The following is a 16,948-nucleotide window of genomic DNA, read 5'->3' on the forward strand; positions in this document are numbered from 1 at the left end:
GGAATTGCTTACGCCGCCTCCAGCTGCGGCATACGAAGCTGTCAGCCCCCAGCAGCGCACACGGTTGAAAAGCGTCCCTCTGTGCCCCGGGATGCCTAAACGGAGACCCCGGCCTCCGTGCCGGCATCTCCGGGGAGAGGGAGGTCCATTCCAGAGAGAAAAAGCAGGAGGAAGGGAGGAGGTGGCTGGTGCCTCGGATTCCTTCGGCCTTTTCTTAATAGTCTGCTGGAAGACCAGCTCTGAGGGAGCCCCCAGCAGCATCACATACGGGAAGGAGATGGGGAGGCCTGCGTTTGCAAATACATCCCCTCCTTCCCACGGGGACCCCAAGCACACTGTCCTAATGCAGAGAGAGCAGGGCGCTGGGAGCGCTGGCGGGGGCTGCAGCAGTCAGCAGCAGTCATCTGGCAAAACTGGAGATGCACTGTAAAGCGAGGAAGTGTGTGGGAGATACTCGGATGCCTGAAAATGCCTAGAAGCTGCAGGGTTAAGATACACATATGAAGGTGAAGTGGGTGACAGTGTGGTGACGTGGGACGCATCATCCAGGACGGGACTCTGCTTGCACGCCCCGGGCTTTCTGCTGGGCTGAGGGAGGAGGTGGGCGACTTCCCGGGGTCATACCATGGCCTGGGGCAGGAGAGACCCTTCCTGTTGGTATGATTTGGGGAGGTCGGAGGTCGTTGCACTCACACTGGGTGTTACTCAATTTAAACCAGTTTTTGCCAGCGTGACATCTGCGGTTCAGGAGGCCAGGAATTCACACGGTATCAATTCGGGTGCTGTTTAACTGCTCAGAAAAATCAGGAGAGCCCAGAGACAAGACCACCGTTACAGGTATCAGCCAAAAAACCAGTGCTATGAGAACATTGCAACTGGATCAGCTTGGGACAGTATAAATAAGCACAAGTGTCTGTGTGGGGGGCACAGAGATGAAAGATACTTAATAGTTTTCTGTAAAAAGCATAATTAGATAACTAAATCACACTCTTCTCAATAGATAACATGTTGCTAGTAACTGCCTAAATCATTCAGGAGCCACATGCCTCTGTGGTAAACTAACTCCCAACCTACAAATACAATGATGTCCCAATCTCCCTAACTCAAATACATAATTGTAAATTTTCTCAATTTAACTTCTGCATAACAAAACTGGCTTTAGTTCTCTCTGAAGCACAGTCACATGTAAAGAATGCAAATAACTGAGCCCCATCTCTCCAAACATAAAGGCACATGCCTGTTTACTGCAGCCTCACTCTACAGCACCTGCAGACATTTCTTTAGAGAAATCTGCATTTTTGAAACCAGGACAGGAGGTACTCAAGATGTCAGAGCAGATCCTGAGGCGCTCAGCACTGATTCCTACCAAACCGACCTCATTGAGATCAGCGCTGGGCCCGTAGCTGCGATACAAAACCAGGCAAAGCAAACAACCTGAAGGCACACGCTTTCCAAGGACAGCTGCGTACCTCTGCCCGGAGCAAAGCACGTGGCAGAGGCCCACCCGCTTCACCTTGGATCACTGCAAAAAGGGTTTTCACATCGCTGTCGGGCTAGACATCTCCTGAGTACACCCCGTATTAGCTGTTCAGAGTATTCAGCGTGGCTTCACAGGAAAGGAATTGTTGTGAACCTTTGTACTGTAGAAAGATCTCCACACAGCTCCTTTTGTTTGGGGCAGGCTTTTGTAATCCCTTCTCTTGTTCCAGTACACGGTGGTCTTCCCAGTTCTTCTGTGTAAAAACAAAACAAGAAAATAAAATGCCTTCTCTTCTGACCGTTGCTGTGGTAACCCAAAATAATCACATATCCTAAGGAAGCGAAACTTCTGGGAAGAGAACTGTGAGGGTAACCCCCCTTTTTTTAAAGATGTCAGCCTTGAGTTGCTTCTATTTAAGCAAGGAAAGCACTTGACTTCTGCTCATTCCAACTGGTATTTTCTGCCTTTGCAATAGAATGATTTTTGCCATTGTCGGCCTGCCCACAAACTGCGTGTGACTCAATGGACCTCCGAGGCTCTCAGCCCCTTGTCAGAGCTCTGGCTTCAGCTGGATTCTGCAGGGTCTTGGTTGAAGGTCCTCAACTTCTGCTGAGCTGCGGGTGGCGTGCACTGTCCTGTAGGCTCGAGCATTAAATGTTTGGTTCTATTTTTCTCTTTCATTCTGACTGGTGCCACGCTTTCTACTTAATTAAAGTATTCAAATCACGCAAAACCCTATGTACCTGTCACTGCCTGCTCATGGAAAATGAGCCTATGCCGAAAATTCTACATCTAAAGGGCTTGAAGCTGACATATCAATGCCAGATCCTGAATTTTAGGAGTATAAGAGATAGAAGTGCTGCTATGCCTAATGCTGTACATGCAGGCTCAGTTCATTATTTCCCCATGAGTACAATCCTGTTCCAGAAAAAGGAATCTTAATCCAGTAAGTACAGCAGAAGTACAACATCCCCTTTTTGGAGTGAAAAGTAAAACTGTGGCACAGCTTTAAATCCTGCCACTGAGCACTTCTGGTGGCCTGTGGGCGAGTCGGTAGCCCACCACAATTTAATCTTGTTCTCAGCTCAGGCGGCAGGACACGGGTACGTAAGTCCTCTCAGCTCCCGGCTGTGCTCCTGAGCATCACTATTACAGCAGTGCGATGCCGGCCAGCCATTAAATCCGGGCACAACTGCTGTTGATGAAAGTTGGGTTAGTAATAACCATCTGCTACTGTGTGGCTCCAGAAAAGTTTCACCGGAAAACGCTCACGCAGAGAAAATAAATGTTTGCATTAGAGTAATGGTGTGCCGAGGAGGACGGCGGGTCTCGCAAGATTATCTGCAGCATGGAATGTAAAATGGATGTGCAGGAAGGACGGATAGTCCTAAGGGACATAGACACCTTGCGGCTGAAAGTATCTTTTATTATCAGCACCTTTTATTGTTGCTTTACAAATTGTATCTGTTGTGCACTTTTAAAAGTACATAGAGGACGGGCATTTGCATTTGACTAGTTTTTCATGTGTATGCAGCATGGGCAGAGACACCGCAGAGCAGCTGCTCTTCAGCAGCAAATGGGAAACATATATTTGCCTTTCTTTAAAGAAGGGCTTTTATTGGAACACATTTTATTCCTTCTTGTGTGACATGTAGGGTTACTATTTTCCATATTTAAGTTTTGAGACAAAAGTAATTAGTGGCAATTGCATCATAGAGAATAAAGATACCGACTGAGTATGTGTTTTAACCCCTTGCATTTTTGTGATCTTACTGTCTCACTGGAGTCATAAAATATTATGGGAAAGCATGCATTTTCTTGGCCACTTACTAGTTTGATTTCTACCTAACAGTTTTCCAGTCTTGCATTTTACTTTTGCAAACTGGTAAACAATTTCATTCATTTAAAATACGTGCAGGGTACCTAACATACTGTTAATCAGCTTGCTGAAAGGACTCAGCCGCTGAGAAGGTTACTCTGCCCCAAAATTCACTCTTGAGTCTTCAACTGATGCAAATGCAGCCAAAGTGATGCAGCAAAATTGTCCGAATTTGAGAAGAGGACAGAGCCAAATCAGGCTTAAGAAGCCCAAGGGCAGGTAACTCTTGCCTCTTAACACTTGCGATGTGAACCATGGCTAGAAACACAAATGAAGTTGAATGAGCCTGTGGTTCTAACCTTGCGCTGCACTGTGACGTCCGTCAGCCCTTGTTTTTCAGGTTTCTTCATCGGTGTAGTGGAAATGATAGGGATACTTGCCTTCTGTCATACACAAGCAGGTTATGACGACTTCTGAAAGCTATTTCCATACTATCTACATTTTCTCCACGTGCCCTACACTGTCCAGTCCACCACAGCACCTTCTTTTGCCCTCACCAGTTATAGTCCCCAACAATTACCGTCTCCCAGATGGTATCTGCATTTGGGAGGAACTTCATCTAAATGTCTAATAAGATCTCGCTCAGTTATTGTTTAAAAGTCATTTTAGGGCTCCCTTGTGCCATTATGCCTTCAACCCCCTTAACAGAGAGGCATGATGATTCACCCTTTTTCTGGCCACATCCATTAACTATGTAAGTCGTAGGGTAGGAAGAGGCTTTTGTACTATATTCATAGCTAAAGTCCTAATTTTTGGCAATTGGCTTTATAGTAAGTAATAAGGAGTATCTACTACTGCAACAAGAGATAAAGAAAGTAGTTGTCATCTTAAGGAAAAAATAGACGGTATCTTCTGTGAGTGCGACCAGTGAAGCTGGCAGGTTTCACTACTTCGGTTTAGATCATCGACCTCTTTAAAGGAAATAGATTATTGAAATAGCAGCAGCCACTAACCAGCCAACATACATCTCCACCTGAAACAGAGGAGAGAGGTGCTGCAGAGTCTCTCTGGGGCAGGAACACCTAAAGGCAATGATTCTCATGGAAGAGCCAAGTTGGAGCTCAAGGACAGAGGCAGGCTGTGATCTGAAGGCAGCCTGGCTTTGGCAGCACTGTCAAAGAGTTATGTTTTCTGCACCGCAGTGACCACCCCTGCCAGGTGATCTGGGTTAAAACCACAGTATTGAGGTATGGGGCAGGAAGAACCAGCCAGGAGCAGAAAGGGGAGGTATTTCCCTTAGCTGATACTGCCGCCAAAACTCAAGTGTTGGAAAATGCTGATCTGAGGAAGGAGTCTGAATAGCTTTGGTGCATCAACCAGGAAAGAGTCTGAGAGGGGCAGGACGGAGGACAATGCCTACCTTGGGGTAAGAGGCTCTCTGGTTCTTCAAGTCTTCCTTTGCTCAAGGAAGCTGACTTTCTACTTTCTTGTAAATAAGCAAAAATTGCATTCAAGGTGCCTGGCTCCATTAATAATTGCTCCTTCTAACTATTTGAGACCCAAAGATTTCATCAAGCCACTTAACAAGTTAAAAAGCAGCCACAGCTCCCAAGCCTAGAGTCGCCAAAGACCTCTTGCCTGGCAACCTTTTAAAAATCATTCCTGCCATGAAAATATGGGCAGCCTTAACTCTACAGTGAAGGACAGAGTCACATTTCCAGCCTCAGCTAGCAGACTTGTAAACACAGGAGCCCAGAGCCTTTGCAAAGATGCTCAGTTAGCTCATCCTGCTCTGTTGCCAGTGCGGTGTTGGAATAAATGAAATGCTCAGTTATTGCCCAATAGTACCAAAAACAATTTGGAAAGCAAGAGGGATTGAAGCTTTATCCACTTACGCAAACAATGAAAAGAAGATAATGAGCTTTAAAAAGCAGCCCACACCTCTGTAGTACCTGCAAACAACGTGGAGTGAGCACTCTTTTTCCGTTCTCCCACAATGTGCACCCTTCTGTTAAAAGTGCTGGGTTTGTTAATGCACAATCCAAAGGCAAAGCAGCTCCTCCTGTTTTAGTCTTTAGTTCATACGACAAGATCGTCCCTTCTGAACACCTCTGGTGAGAGGGAGCCCGCGATGAAATGAGCTACTGACTGAAGCATCCTTTCATGCTCCTATGGGGCGGTTTGACTGCGAAAGGTTTGCACGCATAGCCAGAGCACTGCTGGGACTGTGTATTCTCACTTTGTTCTCCTCCTCTCTCCCCCAGGCTGATTCTGTGAAGTACTGAGCCCTCCTGGAGCCAATGGGAGTTAAAAAAGTGCTCAACATCCTTCCAGCTTCAGCTACCTCATAATATAGCCATTAATGTATGCACAACCTATTTTTAGACTCTGTAACATGTTTTCTGGGTAAAAAACTGCTTGAAAGACCCCTTCCTCTCCCTCAGAGTTGACATTGAATTTGATTTAATAGAAGAGCCTGAAATTCTTTCCATTAAAAAGTGTATTATAAATGCTCAAGGAGCTGTAACTGCCGTTGAAAGCTAGGTATATTCCTGCCAACGGGTAAACTAGCTTCATCTAATAGGAGACTATTTCTAGTGGAACAATTTACCCTTTATGAGCCGTTTTCCTGAAGACAACATAGAAAGTATATCTTCACTATGTTTCCAGCAGACTAAAATAAATTAAATATACTTGCAGGTAACTAAAAACCCCATTGGCATAAAAATATGCAAGACAAAATTTATCTGCACTTTCAGACTCTTAGCCTAGTGCAATCAGCCATGTGGGTGATAAAAGGTCCACAGTACTGGCCTTCAGTATGGTTTGTAATGATCCCTCGTATGGCCTAACACTGTAAATTTGTGTTTCAGATCGAAATAGAAAGCCCTAGAGTGTTCAAAAAGATGAGCGTTATTATTCTGAGTCTGCAGAAGAGGAGACAGAGCCACAGAGCAGAGAAAGCAGCTTGCCCAGAACTGCAGAAACAAGTTGTCCTAAAGATCGAAGTATTTGGTACACGGACTTGTATACAACCCTTAGAGAACATACTGGTTTGTAGGGGAAAAAAATAATCACATCGCATATGTCCACTAGAGCTGTAAATGCACAACAGAGCCATTTGCACATGCTAAGAAATCTTAGCTTTTTTTTTTTTGTTAAAAAAAAAGGATGAAGCTGCTCTAATGTTCTTCCTTTTTTTTTTTTTCTCATTACTGTGAAGAAAAATCACTCAGTTTAAAAATGGTAGGCGGAGGATACCAGTCAAGTTGGGCATTTTTTTGCTACTGTTGTTAGTAATTGGAACAAATTCTTCCTTTGCTTTCACTACATTACCCCAGGATAAGCAATTGGGTCTTGTTTTAGACGCTAAAAACTCTGGCTCTATCCTAACCAGTGGTAACTCTCCCTTGAAACATATGAGTAGTCCGGCTGATCTGTGGTAGACTACTTGTGCTCTTAAAATTACGGCAACGCTAAGTGCTTAGCTATGCAAATATGGAGCCCTTCAACAACTGCTCAAGGCAAGGAGAAGTTCTCAATGGAGGAAATACATAAGGAAGTCACAGCAACAGGAATGCAGAGTATGAAAGACATGCAGGATTGGACCCTGAGCCTGATGAACAAGTATGACTGAATTGCATTCATTCACATAGCAGCATCCGTAAGATACAGCTCATCAGTGTTTGCTGCTTCGAATACTTCAAGTCAAAACAAGCGTGAGTGATTTGATGTGTCTACACGGCATAATTAGAGATGTAAACAATGACTGCCATTGCAGAAACTAGAGCAATATGCTAAGTAATTACCTGAGCTATTTCAGTCTGCCTATATTCTGCATCATTAGTATAATTACGGGAATTAAACTCAAGCCCATCATACCTTTGGTAGTTCAGTTTATGCACAACAACCTCATCCTCAATTTTTACGACATCTCCTTGATCGCCAGGGTGGCCCATGATCTGCCCCGTTTTTTGTTATCTGAGCCACAAAGGAAAGACCCATTAACGAAAACAAGGTTAATTATGCTTTCATCAAAACGGCTTCAGAAGGGGTTCCTTCTGAGGAACAGCGGAGTGGGGAGTCCATTTGTTCTGTTCCCTTCCTCCTTAAAAATTAAAGTAAAACCACACAATGAAGGTCTCTATTTACATTTCAGAGTTCTTTTCATGCCTAATATACCCATGTGAATGTACCAAACATGAGTGAAGCGTGAATAATATATGACTATTTTTCCTTTTTTTTTCCTATATTGCTCAGCACTCTATTTTTCTAACTCTTCCCAAGAGCAAGAAGGAAACCATTTCCCTGCCCCCTTCCTCTTTGTTTCTTTTTCTTCTTATTCAGGACAGGGCTTGTAGCGAATCTGTTAGGACTATTGTGCTATATTCATCAGTTCTACTTGGCGCAGCTCATGTGTGAATCGAGGCTCTTTTTGCTATGAGAAAGAATATTTCCCTTTATAGTGTTCTAAGTCAATTACTGTGTCAGCCTTATGTATTTTTTCCCTTCCAGCCAGATATATGATAAGTATTTTCCCTAAAGCCCTTTTTATTATTTGCCACATTATAAAGACCAGAGTACCTTAAACATACATATGGTTCGGTTCATGTATACTTAACACGCACTGAAAAAGGTCATGAAAGGTAACATAGCACCTTTTTCCTGTAAATAAAGGACAAGATCTGATGGACAACTCATCACTCTCAATATAAGGAAGTTAACAAAGAACCTACAAAATTTTTGTGTTCGCATAGGACAGTGACGGTTTTTCCCTTAAACAAATAAGGTCAGTTACTTCAACCAAGGGTTGACTCTCAACTGAACACACTGAAGCCTCAGAGTTTCATGAAGAGTGAAGCAAAAGACATACAGTGGCTTTAGTTCAGATTGCTGGAAAAACAACCTCTGCCCATATTAAAAACCTTTGGGCTTTATTGCATAGATGCTCCAAGCACAAAAATCCATTTGGTTTCAGCATTAATGATATTTTGTTTGGTTTATTTGGGAGAAGATGGGATGCAAAGCCAGTGGGAGTTGTCTGGTTCTCGTTTCCATTCGATGCAGGTATAAAGCTCATTATATTCCAGTGCTAATCCCACTGGACACCAGCTTAAGTTGCAAGTGCAGTCAGGCCCAAATTAGACCAGCTAAAAAAAAAAAAAAATCTATAGAAGCCTCCTGGTTTCAGCATACAATGTTGTCACCTCTCATGGGGCAGAGCCAACAAACACTGCAACATGGTGCACCGACCCAGCTCATCTTGTGGGAGAGGGAGGTCTTTATGGTTAATGTCAAAAGTACAAGTCCTCGATTTCTGCTGCAAGCAGAGGCTATGCAGCAGAAATCTCTGCAATATCCTACTGCAAGATTACTCTAAATGCAATGCATGTTTTCTTTAGGCTTCCCCAGCACAGTTTTACCCCTAGTCATCACTATATGAGGCCAATGCAGTCCTTAGTCCAGGACCATCTCTTCTGTTTCTTCAGTGAAACTACTACCAATAGAAATTAATTGTATTAGAAGTTGGCAGCTGTGCATACAATCATTGACCCCAGAAAGCAACTGGAAATTCAGAGAGTTCAAGGAGCCCTCCCCTAGAAGGACTAGGTTTTAATGGGAATAGTTAAAAAGAATTTGACTTTAAAAAATTAAAGATGCAATACAATGAATGAGCAAAGAATGATGCAGTACAGACTTCTTATGGAAAATGCATATTGTCTAAGCAGAATCAAAAATTAACAAAAGAAGAAATCATAAATATCTAAAGATAAAAGAAAAAAGGTTTCTGAAGAACTCTAGTAGGGAACTTACCAATGAGGGCTGAAAGCCTTACTTAACTTCAGTTCAGGGACTAACTGTCAAAGAGGTTTTCACAATCTCTGTGGATGGGAACCTCGGCAAGAACAGGGGTTCCTTGCTGCCGGAACACCGTCTTGGCGCCAGACTCTTTTTTTATCCCAGACCCTAACAGTGTCATCACTAACATTAAATGATTTAATTATATAAGGCAAAGAGACAGCATAATACAATCTTAATCGAAGTATGGTAAAAATTGCATCTACGGGCCAGTTTGTTGATCAAGCTGCTTCTCTTCAGTTGTTGCTAGCAAAACAGTAAGGCTTGTTTTTCCTCTCCTACTGCTTAGGTTTCTCAGTTGTCTTATTTCCCATTACCCTAACTCAAGCCGAGGTGACAAAAACTGCCTAGAATGGTTACTTGCAGCTGCTAAACTAGTACTTATATTTTTTCTCCTCCAAGTGAACATCCTGTGTTAGTTCTTATATTATGTCATGGTAACTACTGTACTTAGGCCTACTAAAAAAGTTACGATTAAATGAGAAGTACATACAGTTAGCTAGATGTTTCTTATCCAAACAAGAGATGTACATTTCACTATTATGTGCAATTTTCTTTGAATTGTATTTAGTTTGGAAACCCGTTTGACAGTGTATATTCCCTGTGCATGCTCTGTTTCAAAAAAAACCAAAAAAAACCCCCAACAACAAAAAAACCCCAACAAAACAAAAAACAAAACCAAAACCAGTAACGGTTTCATGAGGGTCTGTTTTCTTTGCATTTCAATTGCTTTCTCATAGCATTTGTGATAAAACCCCCATAATTCTGCTTCTGCAGTGAACCTTCTGAACAAAAAGATCGGGAATTAAAAGCACAATATTACAAGGATACCATTTGCTCACAGGGTCCCAAATGTAAAGCAAGATTCGTTAATTGCTGCAAGAAATTTCTAATACTTCAGCTTGCAGGACCGGATGGGAATAGATGGGGAACAGTCTTTGTGAGGACTGAAGGCAATGGAGGATGCCTTCTCCCTTAGCCCTAAAGATATTCCCCATAAGAATGGGAAGTTTTTCTGCCGCTGAACATTTTGGAGTGACGTAACTTCAGTGCTTCATCAGTGCAAATCACCAGGGAGCTCCGATCGCTCCCATGTACAACTATGTGTCAGCACAATTAAACACAGATGCCAATTAAGCCCATGCAGAATTAAGCACAGAATCAGAACTTTACAGCAAAATGCTTCAATGGGACCAGATTTTCAGTTTTCCTTCCTAAAAGGAGTCACCAGGAAGGATCTAGAGAAGACAGAGGCATCTGCATAGATGAAAAAGAGATGAGAGACCTTGGGAAGACCTACAGGGAATAAGAAAACCGACAGTCTAAAGCTTCAAAAGCACGGCAGTTTTCTTGTCTTTTTAGCTGCACAGAAAAATCAATGCTAGGGCCTTCTATCCTCCTATCCTGAGAGGAATCAAGAAACACAGAGGCAAAACAGCATAAATATCAGCCATCTGCTTGGGGGGAGCTGCCAGTCGCATGGTTTCCAGCAGGTGATGGACGGACACGAGCCCATCCTTCTGGCAGGTGGGGCAGCGGCAAGCTTTTGTTCCTGCCTTGCCTTGACTCACAAATGCCACCTTCTTTCGAGCAAGAAGTTGAGCAACTTCTCTCTTTAGAGTGGCTTGATTCCACCACATGCCAGAAAAAACCCATCTCCAAAGTAGTTAAGTACATCACTATTTTATATATAGCCAGCCCCTGGCGCAGCAGCTCAGTAAAACAAGGGAAACTCACTCAACTTCCTCTTCTCCACAGTTTTCATTTTAAAAAAGCCGGGGGTGGGGGGAATGGTGGTGTGTGAAGATTCAGCTGCCTCCTAATTGTTCCTCAGCTTCCTCTCAGAAAGGTCTGGACCTAAATCGCAGGAAACTTCTCACTCCCTGTCTGAGGCAGGAGGCAGGACTCGGGAGAACAATAGCTGGCTACGATCAATGGTGCAGCAGCAGAGACTTGTTAAAATAAACGTTTGCATTGCTGTCTACTACTGAGAAGTGCCAGTATACAACAGCAGAACATAACAGTTACAGCAGAAAAGTATTAGTAATTCTAAGTGCTGAAAATCACCAACTAATTTATCTTTTAGCTTCTCTGACAATTGCTAGCAAGAATTATCTCCCTTTAAAAAGAAAACCAGATGGACGGAATAAAAAGGTCTACAAAGAAATTTACAACCCAAAACCATGGCACAGTGTGGTTTAAAACAGAAAAGCTCATTTTTTTCCAGTGCCATCATTTTTCATCTTGAGTTCCGTTCCAAGGATTGATGATACCATACACCTGAGACGGTGAAACAGGGTGGCCCTAGAGTCATTATTCTTCACATCCTTCTCAATGCTATATCACAGCCTTCAAAACTGATTAGCAGTTTCTTTCGGTGTAAGTGGAAAAGCTGTTTATCCCTTAGTAGTTTTCCAAAGTCATGTTTGGTACTCAAATGATTTTGCCTGATTTTCCCAGAAACAAACCACCCTTTTTTGCCTGCTGGAGCAATGACACAGTTGGCCAGCATGGAAGACAGAGCCTGAGCAGCTACCCCCTCACATGATTTCCACTGCCAGACAAGAGACCCCAGCACGTGACTGAGGGAAATAAATATCAGAATACATAACAGGCTATGTCCTTCTGCCGTTGTCTCCAGCCTACTTCTCACCATTGTCGGCATAAACCCATTAAAAATACATAATGCTTTCCAGGTTGCTTCAATACACATGATAAGAACTCCCCTATAAAAATCATCCTCTTCAAATCCTGCTCAGGTTTCCTCTGATAGCAGGGGACATAAAAAAGTAGTAGATTTGAGGCTGACTTCTTTGAGAAGAAGGTGAAATGTCATCTCTTATTTTTCTCTTGCATTGCTGACACTCAGTTGAGTTTCCCACTCAGCACCGGGAACATCCAAGATATCAGCTGTTCCCACTGACTCAGAACCAGTGGAAAACCAAATCTGATAACAGCAAACAGGACTGGAGGCCCAAATCCTGTTTGTCTGGCTTTAAGGCATAACTGCACATTGAATCAGTCCTCCTTTCCGCAAGAAAGCACGAAGCATAGATGTGGCTGTATAAGCATCAGCGGCTTACTTGGGGAGACCCGGTCAGACTGCAGCACATCAGATAAATTAAGAGGCCAAGCAGAGCACAACATTCCCTGTCCTGTTGCGAACTGGGAGGTTTGATGATCAAACTCTCTGAAAATCAAACTTCTTACTAGAAGCATCTCTGCATATGAATGTCTGGTGCCTACCCACAGGCGCTCAAGCTTGACCAAGTCACACAGCCTAAAAATGTCAACATCACCAAGGAAATTCTGTGAAAAAACAGGAATAAAACCCTTATTGTCCTATCACTACAAGGCTTGCTTTCTTCCTTTGTTACAGTAATTTATTTTGTACAGATTTAACAAGCTAAATCTTAAAGTCCTTCCTAAAACAGATTTGGATCCAAGCTGCCCTGCATACTAGCTGGCATAATTGAGGACAGAATTCAGACTTTCATTCTTCTTCAATCCTTTCCCGACAGCCCTCCCATTCGTTCAAAATAAAGTGTAGATGCCAGTTACAGAATTAAGAGTTCATCTCTACGTAAGTAATTAGAAGTGCATTTTTTGCCGTACTTTTCACCTTATTAATAGCACCATGGTGTTTCTGGAAAGTAATGGTGGCTTTAACAACCAATGATCATTTTAGAAATAGAAGTAATGCTTTGCTTTGCTTTCCTTAATAGGATTCAAGAAACACAGTGTGCAGTAGAAACCCTTCTTGTGCATCTCAGTCTACCGTCGAGATCATTACCGGGGCGCGTGTGTTTCACAGAAGCACCATCACCACCTTTCTTTCCCAAGGAGAGGAAAGACAGCTGGAAGGAATTCATCACAGTTTTTAGGCCACAGGTTTCCTGTTCTCAGAAAGGATCACCAAGCTCTTAACTCCTTAAAGAAATGGTCTTCAGAAAGCTCAAGGTCTTGCTTCTGTGCCAAGGAGGAATACTCTGAGGAACAACCCCTGGTTTCAGTGCTGGCTGGGACCTGCCTGGCTGGGGAGCAGCACTGCTGAGAAGGACCTGGGGGTGGTGGTGAGCAGCGACCTGGGGGTGGTGGTGGTGAGCAGCGACCTGGGCACCAGCCACAGCCTGCCCGGCAGCCAGGAAGGCCAGCAGCATCCCGGGCTGTACCAGCAGCATCACGATCAGCAGATCAAGGGCAGTGATTATTTCCTTTTACTTGGCATTCATGAGACTGCACCTAGAACATGGCATCCAGTTCTGGCCCCAGGGCGAGAACAAGGACAGTCACATAGGACAAGTCCAGGGCAGGGCCAGGGGCTGGCACACAGGTCTGCGAGGAGACACTGAGGGACCAAGGCTTGTTCAGCCTCAAGAAGGGATGGCTTCGGGGACCTGACAGTAGATGTCCAGCGCCTTTGAGAAGAGATAAGGAGGGAGGTGCACAGCAGAGAGACAATGGCCAAAAATTGAAACCGGGATGGAAGGGGGAAAACTCCCCATTGGGACAGCCAGGCAGTGGCTCAAGTTGTGCAAACTCAGTCCTTGGAAGATTTCAGGACCTGACTGGATAAAACCCTGAGCAACTTGTTCTGATCTTACCACTAATCCTGAGGTCCCTTCTAACTTAAATAGTTTTATAAAAAATTATAAAGCAATAAAAGTTGCAAGATATCAACACAAAAAATAAATAAAATAAATACACCCCTTATCACAGTAGAACTGCAAAGCTTTAGGAAACAGGACTTTTCAGATGCAACGTATAAAATCAAAACCAAACACTCCCCCTCTTCCTCAACAACATGTAATATTGAGCCATTATACTACAATCTACTCCGGTTATCATTATCTGACACTTAAACTTTGTTCTGACCAGTCGCTTCAGAGATTAATGCATTTGGGATTCAGAAGAAAGAAATCCTTTCCTTTCTTCTGGCAGGTATTCACAGCAAAGCAAAGAAGGGAGCGTATTATTAAAGCTTAACTCCTGTTGAAGCTTTTGAAATAGGACTTTTGCCTGTTTCTTCCAAGAAAATCCCTGCTCCCCTCCTCTACAAACATAAAACCAGACTAAATCCACAAGTGTCATCCAGGGAGATTCTTATCCTGTTTACACTGGCCCGAGTCTGAACAACTCCCCAAAAAAGAAATTCCCCTTGATTTATACCACGGGGACTGCAAAATGCATGCCCTGCTGAATCTCAGCATAAATGACTGTACAAGAAAAAAACCAAATGATGAAGCTAGGTATTGCTTAGCAAGCACGAAAAGACATCAAAAGAAAGCAGTTGGTGCGAATCGCTCTTTGCGGGCACAGGTAGGAAGCTGCAGAACACTCTCGGCTCCTAAATTCACGTGCCGCATAATTCGGCCAAAGGGGCCCGTAGGACCTGAGCAGGGAAGGCTGCTCTCCACCATCTGCACCAGGACTTCTGAAGTCCTCTCATCTGTATGGGGATATGCATGAACTATCCAGAGTGTTTGTTGCATGTCCCATCAAAGGGCCAGACAGGGTGCTGCCTTCTTACAGAAGTGGAAGGAGTCAGAAACCACTTGCAGCTCATGCTGCTGCATTAGCTCTTCTAACATCGAAAACCATGGGCCTGGCTTAATTCTTCATAATGACACAGATCGGTGATGACCAACCTGAGAAAGATGTGCAGGATCAGATTCCACAGAAAGAAGAGTTTTTAACTAGATCCTGATGTATTATAGGTTTTTGATCTGAAAAGGCCATCTATGTGGCGACTCACAGGGTGAAGAGTAAGCTCTGTGCCGAAAACTTACCTCATTCCATGCTTTGAAATGCTACACTGTTTTCAAATTAACTCCCATTCCTGTTTGGCTAATGCAAGTTTAAATACTCCTTCATACACATCTGCATTTTAAACAGCATTCCAGAATGAACCCCCTCCACCTCACAAGAAAAACACTTTGGGGAATTTGTAGGAGGATTAAAGCTTTAACAACAACACACAGAATAAAATGTTAAAATCATATAATGCCCTTTCAGAAATTAGCCTTTCAAAAAGTGGCATCTTCTTTGGCAGTTCTGTAGGGAAGAAAGCCCTGGCCATGAATATTCTCTGCTTTGAAATCTTAGCACTGTTGCAAAATAGGAAAAATTGAATCTGAAGCATAGGGACTGTAATTATGCCGCATCATTCAAAATAAGGGGGAATAAAAAGCACATGCTTCCTTGAATCTTAAAGCTGTAACAGTCATGACCATGAAGGAGATGGTAAAGCCTCAGGATAAAATTCCAGCTTTGCTGAAGTTAACAAGGGTTCTACCATAAGATTTCACAGTTGGGATTTCTCTCCAAGGGCTTGAACCTGTCCTTGTTTCTGGTGTAGGTCTCCTTTTAATGTTGGCGTGCAATAACGCACAACTCCCACATTTCAAAGGGAAAAAACCTGGGTGCAAAATTCTTCTTTTCCTCTGCCTCATCCACACAAAAAGAACCATTCAAGTCTTTAGTTAAGTAAATTTCAATTTTCAGGAATTTTCAATGAACAGAAAATAAATTTTTGTATGTTCAAGAAGAACAAATTTCAGTTGTAGGTAATATTTAGCAGCCTGTAATTACAAGAAGTTTACAAAGCTTTTCCTTGCAAAACACAAGGGATAATTAAACTTTTTCCTTCAGAGCAAATATGATACCATTCATTACAAGCAAAGTTATAAATGGGGCTAATGAAGAATTTTATTATGTGTATGAACTGCATTGTTTTCAGGAGGGTGCTGTGTATCTCCAACATACCCCTCTAGACAGGGAAAGCTGTTCCAGAAACAGATCTAGTGTTTATAATGGGGAAGGCAGCCAATGATCACAAATGATTGTGTAAAACAAAGATTAAAAATAGTATTTTACATTGAATATATATCCTAGTAAATGTAAGAAGGAACTATTAGCACGCAGAGGATTTATTTCTTCCCTTTCTTGTAACATTTCCAGTGTGAATTTTTGGGGATCCTACTAACAATCACTGACAGAAAGAAAAATAAAGAATAACATTTCAAGAGGGAAATCCCATTGCATAGTTTTGCTCATCTGCAAAAAATGTATTGCATATTGCACGCTGTGCTGGATTTGGCTGGGATAGAGTTAATTATCTTCATAGTAGCTAGTATGAGGCTAAGTTTTGGATTTGTGCTGGAAACAGCATTGATGACACTGGGATGTTTTTGTTACTGCTGAGCAGTGCTTACACAGAGCCAAGGCCTTTGCTGCTCCTCACACCATCCCACCAGCGAGTAGGCAGGGGGTGCCCAAGGAGTTGGGAGGGGGCACAACCAGGACAACTGACCCAGGCTGGCCAAAGGGAGGTTCCATACCATATGACGTCATGCTCCGGATATAAGTGGAGAAGCTAGATAGGAGATGGGTTCATGGCTCAGGAACTAGCTGAGTATCAGTTTCGGGTGGTGAGAAATTGTGCTGTGCATCACTTCTTTTGCATATTCTTTTATCATTATTGTTATCATTATTATCTTCCTTTCCTGTCCTATTAAACTGTCTTTTTCAACCCACGAGTTTTACTTTTTTTTTTTCAGTTCTCACCCCATCCCAATGGGGGAATGAGGGAGTGAGCAAATGGCTGTGTGGTTGTTTTATCTGCTGGCCAGGTTCAACCACGACACAGGCAAAGACAGACAAAGGAAGTAAAAGGAGAAAGCGATGGTTTCTCTTGTGGTGGGAAGCAGAAGAAAACCTATGGTGTATTTGCTGACAACCCCTTGCATGCTATCCCAAAGCATGATGTAATAGTAGCTCTCAACTGCATT

Source organism: Grus americana, chromosome 2 (assembly GCF_028858705.1).
Source record: "Grus americana isolate bGruAme1 chromosome 2, bGruAme1.mat, whole genome shotgun sequence".
Lineage (NCBI taxonomy): Eukaryota > Metazoa > Chordata > Aves > Gruiformes > Gruidae > Grus > Grus americana.